This window comes from Pezoporus wallicus, unplaced genomic scaffold, assembly GCF_028554395.1.
Source record: "Pezoporus wallicus isolate ANWC-B61680 ecotype Strahan unplaced genomic scaffold, APGP_CSIRO_Pwel_v1 contig_6872, whole genome shotgun sequence".
NCBI lineage: Eukaryota > Metazoa > Chordata > Aves > Psittaciformes > Psittacidae > Pezoporus > Pezoporus wallicus.
In genome coordinates, this window is record NW_026642757.1 from 198,898 (window position 1) to 212,619 (window position 13,722).

The 13,722-nt window shown below is 40.2% G+C and overlaps 1 long non-coding RNA gene across 2 annotated transcripts in view; it reads left to right on the forward strand.

Annotated features, from left to right (window-relative positions):
* The first annotated feature begins 1,383 nt into the window (after nucleotides 1-1,383).
* LOC130611483 (uncharacterized) overlaps nucleotides 1,384-13,722 on the forward strand; it is a 44,621-nt gene continuing 32,282 nt past the window's right edge. For both annotated transcript variants that reach the window (XR_008975245.1, XR_008975246.1), the window contains exon 1: nucleotides 1,384-1,610. This is a non-coding gene — a long non-coding RNA (uncharacterized LOC130611483). The remainder of the gene's footprint in view (nucleotides 1,611-13,722) is intronic.

A 13,722-nucleotide genomic window follows, 5' to 3' on the forward strand; every position in this document is an offset into this window, starting at 1 on the left:
TCTATCAGCACAAAAGGAATGCCGAAGTGCAGAAAGCTTTTCTGAGCAGCAGATAGAGCAGCACATCTGTGATTCGCCTTCTACGGTGTTCCCTTTGGAAATACTTTCCAGCTGCTGGCTGGCAGTGACTTCACTGAGCTAATAATTTCACATTCTCACACCAAAATGGTTTCCTCTGGGTTTATTCTTGGAAATCTGGGAGATGTTCTGAGCCTACTGAGACTCAGGAGTATCAGAAGCCACCCAGTGCCAGAGCATGGCCATCCACAGGGCACTAACCACATGCTGTTTTTCTTGAAACAAGGCTCCTGAGATCAGCTATTAGGACACTGTATGCCTATTGTATTCTCCTTGGGTTATTCATCTTCCCCCTTCTAAAATATAAGAAGAACTTCAAGTTACCCAGAGTAGAGAGAATAATGCATAAAGCAACGACTCTTGTTTCTATTTAAAATAGGCCTGAATAACTGTTGTGGATAAACGGCACAGAAAAGCTGTTCCACATGGTGGGCTTTTTTATTACAGTTTGTAAGCAATGCTTTGTACACCACAGATCATATCTGGGTGGAAAAAATTTTATTAGCTTTATGCATGTACAAGACAACTGTTTACATTTGAGTTAGTCAGCTTGCTTTTCCCAAGAGAAATACATGTTCTTCATCTTATTTCCTTCAGATGCCTGAATGAGGTTAATTGTGCCCTAGAAGTGCCACTTTTATTTTCATTGATTATTAAAGGAGCCTTGACAATCAAGTCAGATAGAGATGTTTAAATCTGATCAGATGAATTCCAATTTCTAGTCCAGAGTAAGCACATCCCACAAGGAAATGAGAATGAAATTTAGTCCACTATAAAATTCATACTTTCCTACTAAAAAACCCCTAACAATATTCTTTGAATACAAGGAACTCTTATTTGCAGCTGTGTAGGTTGTTCAAGCTACACTTCCACATTAGTAATGCAGTTTAGTCCTTTAAACCAACAGTTTCTTTTTTTTTTCAGAACCTTCTATAGATGTTAAAAAATCAACAACAAAAAAGAAAAATAAGGAAGGAAAAGAAAAAAGGAGTACAAGATAAAAAAAAATTGTTGATGGAACCCAGTCTGGGTAATAGCTTCCAGGTGTGGTCACAACCATAAATGGTCAGGTCAAGATTTAGCAGCCATTTTCTTCTGAGAAGCAGTATGTGATCTTGTGTGCTCATAGTTCATTGCAAAGTGAAAATAGGTAAGCCTAAAGACAGAGATTCCTGACATCATTAAAAAGCATTATCTTGGAATGTATTTTAACATGATTCTCTGTATGTGGTCATGTTGGAAACATGCCTGTTATAAATTGCTGCCTTTTAGCTGAGATTTGTAGCTCCCAGGGAAAGTATGGTAATTTCCATGGAATGTGTTAGTGTAAATCTTTGCAGTGGTGTGCTTTATCCTCAGGTTCCTCAGAGTGGGATACTTTCTGATAGGGGGGGCACAAAGTTGCACTGCTTTGAATTTACATAGAAACTGTGTCTTAGTTGTTTGTTTTTTTTTTTTTTTAATGAACCAAAAAGTTACAGGGATTTTATCAACAGATAGGCTGTGAAGCAGAAAAGAGGACTTTTGACAAAGTGAGTGCAAGTTCATATCTTAGCATCTTTCTGGCCTAGTAAAGAGATCCTGCAGGTACTTTAGCTGATGTCAAATCTGTTTTAGCAATGAAGCTCCTGTTTACAACTAATCCTTCTAGGAATGTGGGTCTGTCTTGTTGACTTTTAGTTTATATTAGGATGAGAGAGCATAACACTTGTTAACCTTAATGCTCTTTTTCCTGATCGGTGGCTGTGAAACTACTCAAGAATCTTGCACGCTTACATCAGCAGAAATCAGGCTCCAAGATCAATACTTTTTACTTCAGAAAATCAAAGCATCTATTTATATTGTTTATCTTGCAATGAATAGCTGAAGCAGGTATCTAGAAACTTTGTATTTGATGTGTCTTAAAACTTAATCTATTTCACTTTTTTTTAAAGGATTTTTTAAGTATGCTTATCAGTATATACAGAAATAATTTGCTGCATATGTGACTGTAATTTAAATCAGCACTTATTATCTGCATATATGTTATTACTTTAATGTTTTTATGTTAATACAACACACCCTTGTTCTTCATTACCAAGCAGTAATGGGCCTTTAATGAAAAAGGAAAAGGTCTGGGACATAACCCTGCAAGAAGCCCCTGGCCTGTGGGCAGAGCTCTGTAAATTGTTACAGCTCCATTGCCTTCAATGGCTAGAGGTTAATGCCTCCCACAGCTAAAGGCGATCTGCATGCTGTGAGATACACCATGAGCTTTTTTCCAGTGGCTTATCCTCTGCAATGAATGTAATAGCAGCCTGAAGGACCACATCCAGCTGGCCTAAATTTGTTTGTGCCTGCTCAGTCATTGCCTGTCTGAGCTTGGATGACCCATCAGCCCCTTATGGTGAAGGTATGTTAGTGGTTTGTACCAGAAAGCAGGGAATTGTAGCTGCCTGCTGCTGGATTCACTGGAAGCAGCCAGTGGTGTGAATCCAGGGCCTGACTTGGAATCATGCTTCAGGAGTTCTTGTGAGGTGCTTTTGCTAGTCTATGTTTATGTTTTCCTTGGTAGGTATTACTGCAGTGGTACTGACTGGTGTAATCGCAATCTATCTATAACTGGAAAAGTACAATTTCTAAAAGGAATGTGACTCGGTGAAAAAATTATGCAGAATATGAAAAGGGCATGCAACGATTTGTTAAGGTGTAAATATTGCCTGGTGCTCTCTGCTGAGCAGTGGCATGTAATAGCACTGGTAGGATCCCTTGAGGCTTCAGAAAAAATGGATTATTACTGGATAATGCCTTATATTGCTGAGCTGATCCAAGTTCAAAGGCATGCGCTTCTACTTTGTGGCTCTTGAAAAGCTAATGATATCTCTCTGAAAGAATTATGTGAACAGAGAGATGTATTAATGCAAGCTGGAAATATAAGGAACAATGCCTTCTCAAAGGCAGATGTGTTGCTAATTCATTTGTTACCGGGCTGCACTTACATGTGATAGCTCATCTCTGGTCTCATAGTGAGAGTGAGCACAAATGTTATGTGTTACAGACCCAGACAGCTGTAGGCACTCGGAACATCTGGAACCTTTATTTTTCCTTTGTCTTGGAAGTATTAAAGGTAATGTAAATGTGACCTGCAAACCTGTGTCTAATGGTTTTAAAATTGTCTCTCAGACCGATTTGCCCTTTCTATTGTTTGTCTTTGAATTGTGTGGCTGTGCAGAAAACTCTCCAGATCCCGTGTCCTGTGAAGAGGGTTGGCTTCTGCTTTTTATGGGTAGTCTCAGAGAAGAAGGCAAGAGGGAGCTGGAAAAAGGACTTGAGCTAATGCAGGTATGGGCACAGCTGTACAGAGAGTGTAAAGGGATGCACAGTAATGCTACTGAGAATCGACTGCTTTGTTTATAGAAAGATATTTTCTTCTATTTTTTTTTTTAAGGGGCAACCTCTGATCCCATTTACTTGCTTTTTATGTGTGTTTTCAGAAACACATTCTCAGAGTATAATTTAGTGTATTTACAATACACCATTCAAACTAGAGCAGCATAAATGCATGATGTGACTGCAAGTTACCACACTGTTTATCTTGATATGTCTGCAACTTTTAGAAAACCCAGGGACCGGTGAGCATCAGGCAGATCATTTGGCATTGTGAGCTCTTGTTTTGCATGACAGAGATTTTTCTGAGGATCAGGAGGAATTTCTAAGCAAAGTTTGTTGTTTGAGCACATACAGTTCTGGGTCTTCAGAGTGTCCTTTTAAGCTTCTCTTGCTCTCAACTCCAAATCCTGCTTGAAGTCCTTGGAGGCTACCGCCAAAGGGTGGTTGGGATTTCGAGCCAACCTGTTTCATCCTAATGCTAATCAGTCTTGCCTCTTCACAGTGAGTTAGGCGTACGTATCTTTGTGAAAATGAGTGTTGTTTGATAACTGTGACTTGAAACAAAAATGAGTCTCTCTAAGGCACAGTTTTTAGTTTACAAATAAGTATCTGTGGTCAAATTTTGGCGTCTTTCTGCATAATATTGGGAGGGCTGGATTGTTCTGCAGCCATTCTCCTGGGTAGGATCATTGCTAGACACAGGTTCTTATACTGGAGAGGTTGTTGCTTTATACCTGTTAGAGGGAGAGGGCTGTCCCTTCCCTAGTGCAGTTTGCACTATTTTTTTTTTTTTCTTTCCTGTTCTCCTAATAGCAACAAAAGTCCAATTCCATCAAAGCTGGTGTGAAAGGATCTGACTAGACGTCTGATAACGAATTCAGTGGTCCCAGGATTACATTCCTGGTTGGCACTTACTTTAAGGTGGTGTTGCATCATGTTTGACATTGTTGTAGATGTATCAGAGAAATTGCTAGGAAGTTTCTCAAGTTGGTTTTAGTAGTGCAGAAAGGCAGAAGAAAACGTAAATTTTCTGTATTTAATGAGAAATCTGTCAGTGAGGGAGAGCCTTCTGAGATTGCATCTTAGTGCTGTATAGTCTGCTGGTAAAATGGGACTATAGTTGTTAGACATAGCATGATGAAAACACTGATAGGAAGCAACAGAGGGAAGGTGTCCTGATTTGACAGTAGAGAAACATTGTCAAATAGAAAGAAGCTAAACCAAACTTCCTATTAGCACTTTTCTGCCAGTCTTGGTGAGGAAGGGTTTCTTTCTTTTTAAAAGCAAAATCACATGCATACAGGCCGAATAATGAAGACGATGAGCAGTCCTCAGCTGTACAAGGAAAAATTATCTTATGCTGTGTTGTATGCAAGTGGATTTGTGCTTTTTGATGATGCACTCTACCAACCTAACTATTAAAGTAGTAGCACTTAAGTCTGGGTGAAGTCCATTCCCCTGCAGCCATCCTTATGGAAGCTGAGACTCCTTGCTTTGTCATAAGGATCAGTCACTGCACTTGCTTTTTTGTTGGCTTGATTTCTCAGTGGTATCTGCGTCTCTGAGTATAACTGGTTTGTAGAAACAGGTTCCTGTGCTTATCCCAAAATGATATGGCTTCAACCTATGCTCTCTTTTGCAGTGTATTTATGTTGGAAAAAATCTCTGCAGATCTAGTGAGAAATTCAGTGGAGTAGGGAGTGTGGGAACTTAAGTTATTCTTTTTGTATAAGCTTAGTAATGATCAGTAGTGCCACGAAGGGATTGAATTACCTTCAAGTACCAGACAGCTTCAAATTTTGATAGTGGTGTAGATCGTGATAGTGGTATTTTTCTAGATTCTACAGTGTTCAATTTCAGATGCTTGCTTGCTATCTCAGGAACTTGATGCGTGTGGCAGAAGAGTCTCAAAGTTTCTGGAAGCCAATGCCACAGATTATTGTGGGTTTTGGCACAAACCTCCAACAATTACTAGAATAAAGGGGAGAGAATTTGAGCAAAGAAGTGTACCTGCCTCTCATGAAGAGTACAGTGATCTGCATTGAGAAATATAAGAAACACTAAATTCTTCATGCTTCTGCATGAAATGTGCATAAAAAAAGACAAAGTCTTGGCGGATATATGTATTAAATACACAAATGCAGACACATATGGCTTACAGTATCAAAGTTCCATTATTACTTTCATAACCAATGGGGCATGTTTCTCTGCACTTCTTAAAGTTTTAAAAACTTTTAGTATTTTGGCCTTTGATCTTAAAGCCTTAAACTGCCTATGTTGGAGGATATTTTCTTTTCCTGATATTTTCTTTTCCTGTAAAACCAAAAGGGACTAATTTACCAAAGATAACACTGAAGGCTTACATTTACATAGTGTGCCCTTTCTTCCACAAGATGCTGGTCCCTGGGATTGGATTATGACTATCTGCTGGCTGTAATGGGAACTTCTGGCACATAGCAGCTGGTCAGCCATGCTCACTGGCAGACGTTTCTAGTCAGAACTTAATTCTGTATCTTCTAGTTCAGAATGAAAAAGGTTCTTACTATACCCAAACCTGGAAAAAAACCCCAACTGTATTGAGATCATAAAAGGAATATAGGGATAGGTAGCATGCAACTACTTAGCTGGTATTGGGCTGAGTTTTGGCTCTGTAAGTACCAGTAGCCTATTGACATCATAAGCTTTTATTGTGAGCTATGTCTGTGTATATGTCTGTGTACATGCTTCCCATATAAGCCAAGTCTCTTGTGCTGTGGTCTCCCGTCCCGTCCCCCCCTCCAGTCCTTTCATACATAAACTGCCTTGGGCTTTGACACTAACAGCAGCACAAGTTAATCAAATTCCAAGAAGTTTTGCCTTCTGTGTGCTGTTTCACTTCAGAGCAAGATTTGGGATGTGGAGACTCATATGGCACGTACGCTGTTTCAGGAAAAGAATGGGGAAAAACAGGACAGACTGATAAGTGACCCAGCTAACCTCTCTCCCTGTACACACACTAGCTTTTTTCTTCAATAAAGTCTCTTTCAAAGCAATCTCACTTTTTCATCAAAGAGCTTTCCAGTGCACTCCCAATGGGTTTACATAAATCTCACTGTTCTGGCTCTTTTTTTTTTTTTTCTATTGCAACCCCCCCCCCCCCAAGTCCTTGTGTTTCCATTTCTTTAAATCTTTTATCCTCAGGTTGGTACCGATGGCAGTAAGGATTACCTATCAGCACCTCCAAATATTCCACAAAGTCCCTGCTTGTTCTCACCCTGCAGTGCTTACAGTCACAGATGTGATGAAAGAAATTTGAAAGGCACAGCTAGGCAATCCTGAACCAGGCTCACTGCATTCCCCTTTTTACAGCTTATTGCTTTCTGGATGTTTCTTTTGACCGGTCATCAATCATTGTGGTGGTAACTCTGAAGTGATTCCTGAAATATCTGTTCCTCTGATAAAAGTTAACAATAGCATATATAGTATAAGCAAAGAAAGGCACTTTGGGCTTCAAGTTAAACAAGTGCTTTGTTCTGACACTGGTTTTCTTTTCTTTGTTTTTTTTTTTTTTTTTCACTTTTAAGGTAAAAGATTTTTCCCAGCAGGACCCCACTAGTTAGCCTGAGAGAGACCTCTGTGTGCATAAGTGACAATCAGAAGCAGTAGAGCAAGACTATTGAAGGCAAATGGAGACGCGTACAGTCTCTGACATGAGAGTTCCAGGGAATGAGAGAGGAGAGAAAAAGCAGAACACCAGCTTAGAGTTTCCTTTCAGTCCCTAAATCTTAACCCTTCTGAGAAGTTTTCTTAAAGAACACTCAACTTTGAAAGCCGGGCGAGCTCAACAGCAAAGGCAGATCATTGCCTAGCTGATGAAACAAGCCCTAAGTCCCCCTGTGTAATCTTTATAAATTCAAGTGTAAGGAGCTCCAATGCAGCCCAGGCAGCCTGGCTGTGCTTTACAGGAGCCTCTGCGATACTGCCTGCCCTTGCACCAAGGGATGGTGGGAAGGCTGGTAAGTAATTTGAAGATGCTGCAGTAATTTGTAAATGCAGGATGCTGCAGTAATTTGAGTTACTGTATATTTCTGTCAGGAGGTGCTACAGGCCTGGGTCTTTGCTTAAACACTTCTCCCACTGTTTGTGTTGCATTCAGTTTTTATGGGATGGGAGTTAGAAGTGAGTAAAAATAACTCTTGTCTTTACCCTGCTTCTGCACTTGTAGAGCTTTTCCAAGAGCTTTGATTTTCTCCTCTCCTTTGCTTGGGTTATTTCCATTTTAAGGCCTTGTACCCTTAGAAGTGAATCACCCTTGTAACTGAGTGGCAAGCTTTGAATCTTCCTCTGTTCTTTGATTAATCTGGTCCATTGATCAGAATCATTTTTGGGAAGCTCTCGAAACTTCTGAGTCAGGCTTTTGGAGATTAAGATGTTACCATGCTTTTGATTAACTCAAATAAAAGAGTTCTAGCAGGACTGATGGATTCTTTTGCTCCAGTAGTGAGACTGACAGTTCATTTTTGTCCATCAGCTCTGTGCTTTACAGAGAACTTGTAAATGAAGAAATTTATTTGTCACTAGTGGATAGAAAGGCAATGGAAATGGGTCCAGTTTAGTCAGACTTGAGTGGCTATTTTCAGCAAAGGGCAGTAAGTTCAACCTCTAAGCTGTGAAGTTAGGTCTAGAGAAGACTGAGGGCACATAGTGTGATAGCTTCCAAGTTGGCAGAGAGGAAGAAAATTATTTGCTCATCAAACCCAATGATAGGACAAAAATAGGCTTACATTGTGATGGGGCAAATTTGGATAAAATATTCAGAAAGCTTCTCTGAAGGATGTGATGGTAAACCACTGGAAAATATCGTTTGGCTGGCATGGACTCTTCCCTGCTGGAGGCCTCCAGAAAGAGTTTTTGAGACACATCTGTGGAAAATAACACAGGTACAGCAGAGCCCTCCTTGGGGCAGGGGGCTGGAATTGGTTATTCTCTGTGGTCCCTTCAAGCCCTATGACTGCATGACTAAGAGAAACCCCTGTAGCATGAAAACAGTAAGCCTGGCATTAACTTCCTTTGCTGAAGTGAGATAAGGGAGAAAAGATGCTGGGGCTTGATTTGTGTTCCTTCTAGAATGTCTCAAGGTGCTGACAGTATGTATTTCCTGCATTATGTAGGATGAAGAGGAGGGACAAATACAAGGGTGTCCTAATACAAAGTTCTTCATTTTAGTTACCTACAAAAAAGAAAAAAGGTAATCTGTGCTTAATGCACGTGCGCTACACACTACCTTTTAGTACCTTTAGCTAAATATAATTCTCTAGGCTGTGTTATGAAAAAGTCATTTAGGGAAAAAGTTAGCGATGTGTATGTTTGGTTTTTTTGCAATATCTGAGATGCCAACAATTAGGTGTGATTTCTTGCTCAAAAATGATAAGCTGGGGAAGACAGCTGTAGGAATTTCTTGGAACTCTTGAATGGCAGTGCCTTATGCTGTGCTTATATTGGAACAGAAAAGAAATAAGTTTCCTTGCCACATCTTGCAGGTTATTTTTGGTGATAAACCATGGGAGGCCAGTAAATGACTGGTTAACTCTATCAAGAGTAGTACAGGAACTATGCTCGCTGCCCTGGGCAGGGAGTGCACCAGATGCCCTTTCTGGTCCTGTTTTCTGTGCTTATATGGTGGTACTAGATTGTGGTGCAGGTCCAGGCTTACCACTATGTCCACCCAGTGGAGGTGTATTTATAAAGGAGGGTTGGATAGGCTTATGGGCAGGGCAAAGGCTTTAATGTCTTTCTCCGCTTCTCTGTGCCACCAATCTGAGACATGTAATTTTGCATCTCTGATGCAATTGCAGGTCTCCTCACCTGTACATCCATCAGCATCTGCTAAATGATAGGTTTTTGTTTAGGATTTGGGCAGAAGAGACTGAGATGTATGCATTTGGCTCCATGAGGAGACCTCCAGAGAACCATTGCTCATTTTCAGGATGCCCATTGTCAGGACTGGGTATGATTTCTGAGGTTACTAGCACTTAACATGTATATATGGTTCTGGCATTTAAAAAACTCTGTATTAGTTTTCTCCTGTGTTCCTCCATTTCTGCTGTTTGCTTATTGCTGACTGGGCAACAGCTAGCAGCATGCTTCCTTCGGTAGTTAAAGACCTAGTTGTTTTAAGGATGACTATTTTTATAGTGTTCTTTTTCTTCCGTAATGCATCCAGGTAATACGAATATAAATATCAATTGACTGATTGCATCTTTAAGGCTGAGAGAACAGAATTACACTGGATTAATGTGACTCACTAAATTGTACTGTGGATCTCATACAGTATTTCATCAACAGGCAAAGCCATTTGTCCTGTGTCTTCCAACTCAAGATAAGGCTCAGGCTTTCTCCTATATACACTCCTTTCTCTTATAGTCTGAGCACCAAATTTACCACTGCTGTAAAATGTGGCTTACTTAGTGTCCTCAGCGGAGCAATGTCTACCAGAGGTTAATCCTGTGGCAAACATCCTCTGTACTATGTACTTAGCAGCACAGATCTTGTGGATTTCTGCTTTCTTTCTTGTCATATGCCTTAAATAAGAGAGGATTTTAAATCTGTGCAGGAAATGGAGTCCTTGCTGTGGGCACAACATTGGATCCTATAATTCATAGGACAAATCTGTCCCAGGCTTGTACAGCTTGGGGGCTGCCTGCTACGAAGACAGCCCTTCCTTATGAGGTGTTGCAGCAGTTGTGTCAGCAGGGAGGGCTGAACCTGTATGTCTCCAGGATGTATGAAACCTTGTTTTATCATAAATGTTTAAGCACCAGTCTATCTGAATAAAAGTTGAGTTTTGTATTAGATTAGATTAGGTTTTACCAAGGTTATCAGGTTTTACCAAGTGGTTTGCGTAAGCTCAGCAGAGGGAGGTATTGAGATGTACATGAATAACCACTAATTTATAGTCTTAGCTTTTTGTGGGTGTTCTATCTGTGAGATGATTACAGCCGAAGTATGTGTTGGTGGACTAAATAAAAAAATAATTAAAAGAAATAAAATTAAAACTGTCAGTGTACAGATTATCTTGCCACTCGATCTTTTGCATTGTCTCTGCAAAAATTTCTCTGTACTTTCTGTATTGTATTTCTTCCACAACATTTGCCTGAAGGGCTGTCCTGCAACAACAGGAGAAGCAGAGCAGTTACTTTCTATGCAGGAAATATTCTGTTTTTAAACAGAATTTTCAAGAACTGTCATAACTTTTGTAAATGAAGAAGCAGTTGCTTCCTGAAATAAAGCATTGTTTTTATTAGCTGGCTCATAGTTTTAGTACCTAGATGCGAGACAAGAAAGGAAAGGTGTCTGCAGTATGTTACTCATTACTTTGACATCTCACTATTAAAAAACTTAGGCATCTAGTCTACAATAGATAATATCGCTCCCTCAATAGTAGATGACGACAGAAGAACCTGAAGGGATTGGTCTATCTAAAGACCGGTTTCTAAGGTAAAATGGCTTCTAAGATGCAATTTGCTTCTAGAGATTTTTCTTTCCCATGACTATAGGCAGAGCTCAGGTACCTGATTAAAAGTAAATGCCTTCATTTAAATGGTTAGTATCAGTTGGGTAAATCCAACATTATGAAGGTTCTCCCTTCTGGGAAAATAAGCAAAATAATTTAATTTAAACTTCATATCAGAATTGTGAGCTCTGAGCAAAATCAGAGTAAAGCATTTGTTTGAAATGATATTTGCTCTGGAATTACTTTGCAGTGCCTCCTTTTCCAGTGTAATATAAGTTTTCTGTGGTACAGTATGTGAGAGAGAGCCTGGCAGATCTGAGTCATAATGAGGACAGGAAATAACCCAGGTTGTTCTTTTTTTAAATAAAACATTCTAAGTTTTGGGTTTTATGTGTGTTAGTGGTGGCAAATGAAAAGATGCCACAGAAGAAAATTTTTGGTTTAAAAGCAAAAAACTCCCAACTTCTAGCTGTCTTTCATAAGTGGTTTAGAGAGAACTTTTTTTTTTTTAGCCTGTTTTACACGTGAGACTCTTGTGTCTCTGGAATGTGAGTGCTGTGATGTGCATTTTGTTTTAAGTTATAAATTCAGGCATGTGTGACTGAATTTGAATTTGAGGAGTATGCAAGGGAAGAGTGAGGTGAGGCAGCATCTATGTGGGTAAAAGATGACAAAGCTCTGTGTGTTGTAGGTCTGAACATTTTGTGTCTCTTGGTCTGTAGTTTCAGAAGAGCATGATGGCTCTAGAAGGCAATATACACCGCCTTGCCAGCTTCCATTAATGAAGAAACTTGTGAGCGCATATGGGTCAGGCTGATACAAGCCAGCAAGCAGGGCACCGAGTTCTTCGGGCAAGCTGCTGGAGGCAAAATGAGAGAGAATACCCATGGGATCAATTCACGTGTAGGAACCTTTCCTCCCAAGTTAAGATTATGGAGAAAACAAGGCAGCTCTGTAATCTGCCCTAATTGCAACAGATTAGGCTTGCAGTTCTTCTCTGCTTTCATCCGTTTGCAAGATACTTCTTTGGTTAGCAGAAACACCGTGTCAGTGATACATGAAAGTGTCATCAGACTGCTCTGTGGCCATTGTGCAGCCTCATCAGAATGCATGTCTGCAATAAATGTGAACTGCAGATAATTAAAGGAATAAAAGAAAAAGAAATGCCAGAATCTGAGTGGTTTGCTCAGCCTTAGTGGATGGAACTGGGGGACATTGGATCTCCTGCTCCACATAACTGTATAAACAGACTTCATCATATCCTTCCCAAGCAAGTCCTCTGAAGGAAATGTAGATGAGTGGAGCATTGAAGGCTGGCAAACAAACCTCTTTCCATCTATCTTTTTTTTTTTTATTATTTTCTTTCTTTTTTTTTTTTTTTGGTAATGAATAGGGGTGTTGTCAGCTGCCTGCATTGTGTTCATCACTGTCAGGGCTGGCAGCGTAACAGATAACTGTATGGATTCAAGGCCACCCAGGGAATGGCGCCTGACAGGACCTCATTCATCACTTCCATTTCAGAGGTCTCTATGGAAGAGCTGGCATCAAAGAAGTAATCAAGGCTCACAGGGCCATGTGAGGGTTTGGGAGGAGTGCTCTGCATTGCAAACAAACTGAGCTGTCAAATCTGTTTTGTAAATGAAGTGTTTTTGTGGAGACAGTGTGTTTATAACTGTCACCTTCAGCATACTCCCCATAATATACATCTACTGTGGCTACCTAGGTCTTTCCCCAACTTCCAGATAAAAAAATTGCAATTGAAGTGAAAAGTTAAAAAGGTGCATGTGGGGGGCATTTTAAAGTATGGCTCATCCTTAATGGTTTGTTTAATCAGATAGCCTGTCTGTCTTCAGCTCTGGTCTGGGCATTCAAGCTCCATTCATCTCATGTAATTGGCCCCGTAAGCATGATGCCTTGCTTTTGCGGTCTACACACATGGTGCAATTTGCCACAGGCTGCGTGGACTTCATGACAGTAAATGAGTCTGCCCTCAAGATAAAAATATTCTGTTAATATGGGACCAAGAGCACAAAGGAGGAGGCATTTGTCAGCCGTGAGAGGCTCATATTCATAGCCCTTGTATATGAAATCGTTCTGAGCGCTTTAGGTTCTTAGAATAAGAATAGGTGAGCAGTCTGCTCAGATGGATGCCTTCTCGCCTGTCAGTCTCTTGCGACAGGGAAGTTGTCTAGCTATCTATACATAAATTCAGTAAAGAAGGAGTTCATAAGAGGAAGTCAGTCTGCACTAAATTTTTAAGGTAACATTTGCCTTGGTAGTTCTTTCATGATTATTTTCTTCAGTACTCCTCTTAAAGCCTCGTGTGCAATGCCTAGCTGGGTATGCTTTGTTTTCTGGCAGCTGAGGTTGTGAAGGGGCACTGTCATTCTGTAACCTGTGTGTGTCCTACCACTACATCCGTGTGGCTGTTCACTGGAGATGACCCAGTGATGATAACCACTTTGTTCAAGAGAACAAATGTACTTAGGCATGACAATCTGAACATGCCCCTGTTTATGTGATTTCTGCACACAAGTTCTACGCTTGTCCTTGATACCCGAGAACATCAGATTCCTACTGAGAAATGTGCACAGTTTGACATGAACTTATGTGCCTTAGACTGGCAGGGTAAAAACTTACTATTAGATTACCAGTTTTCTTATGTACTTTAAAACACAGTGATTTATGCTTCTTAGAAATTACATGTGTGTGCTAAGAATAGCTTTACATAATACACGGAATGTTTTCTTCTAAGTTGCCAAGTTTTCTCCTGAGTTGTAAGC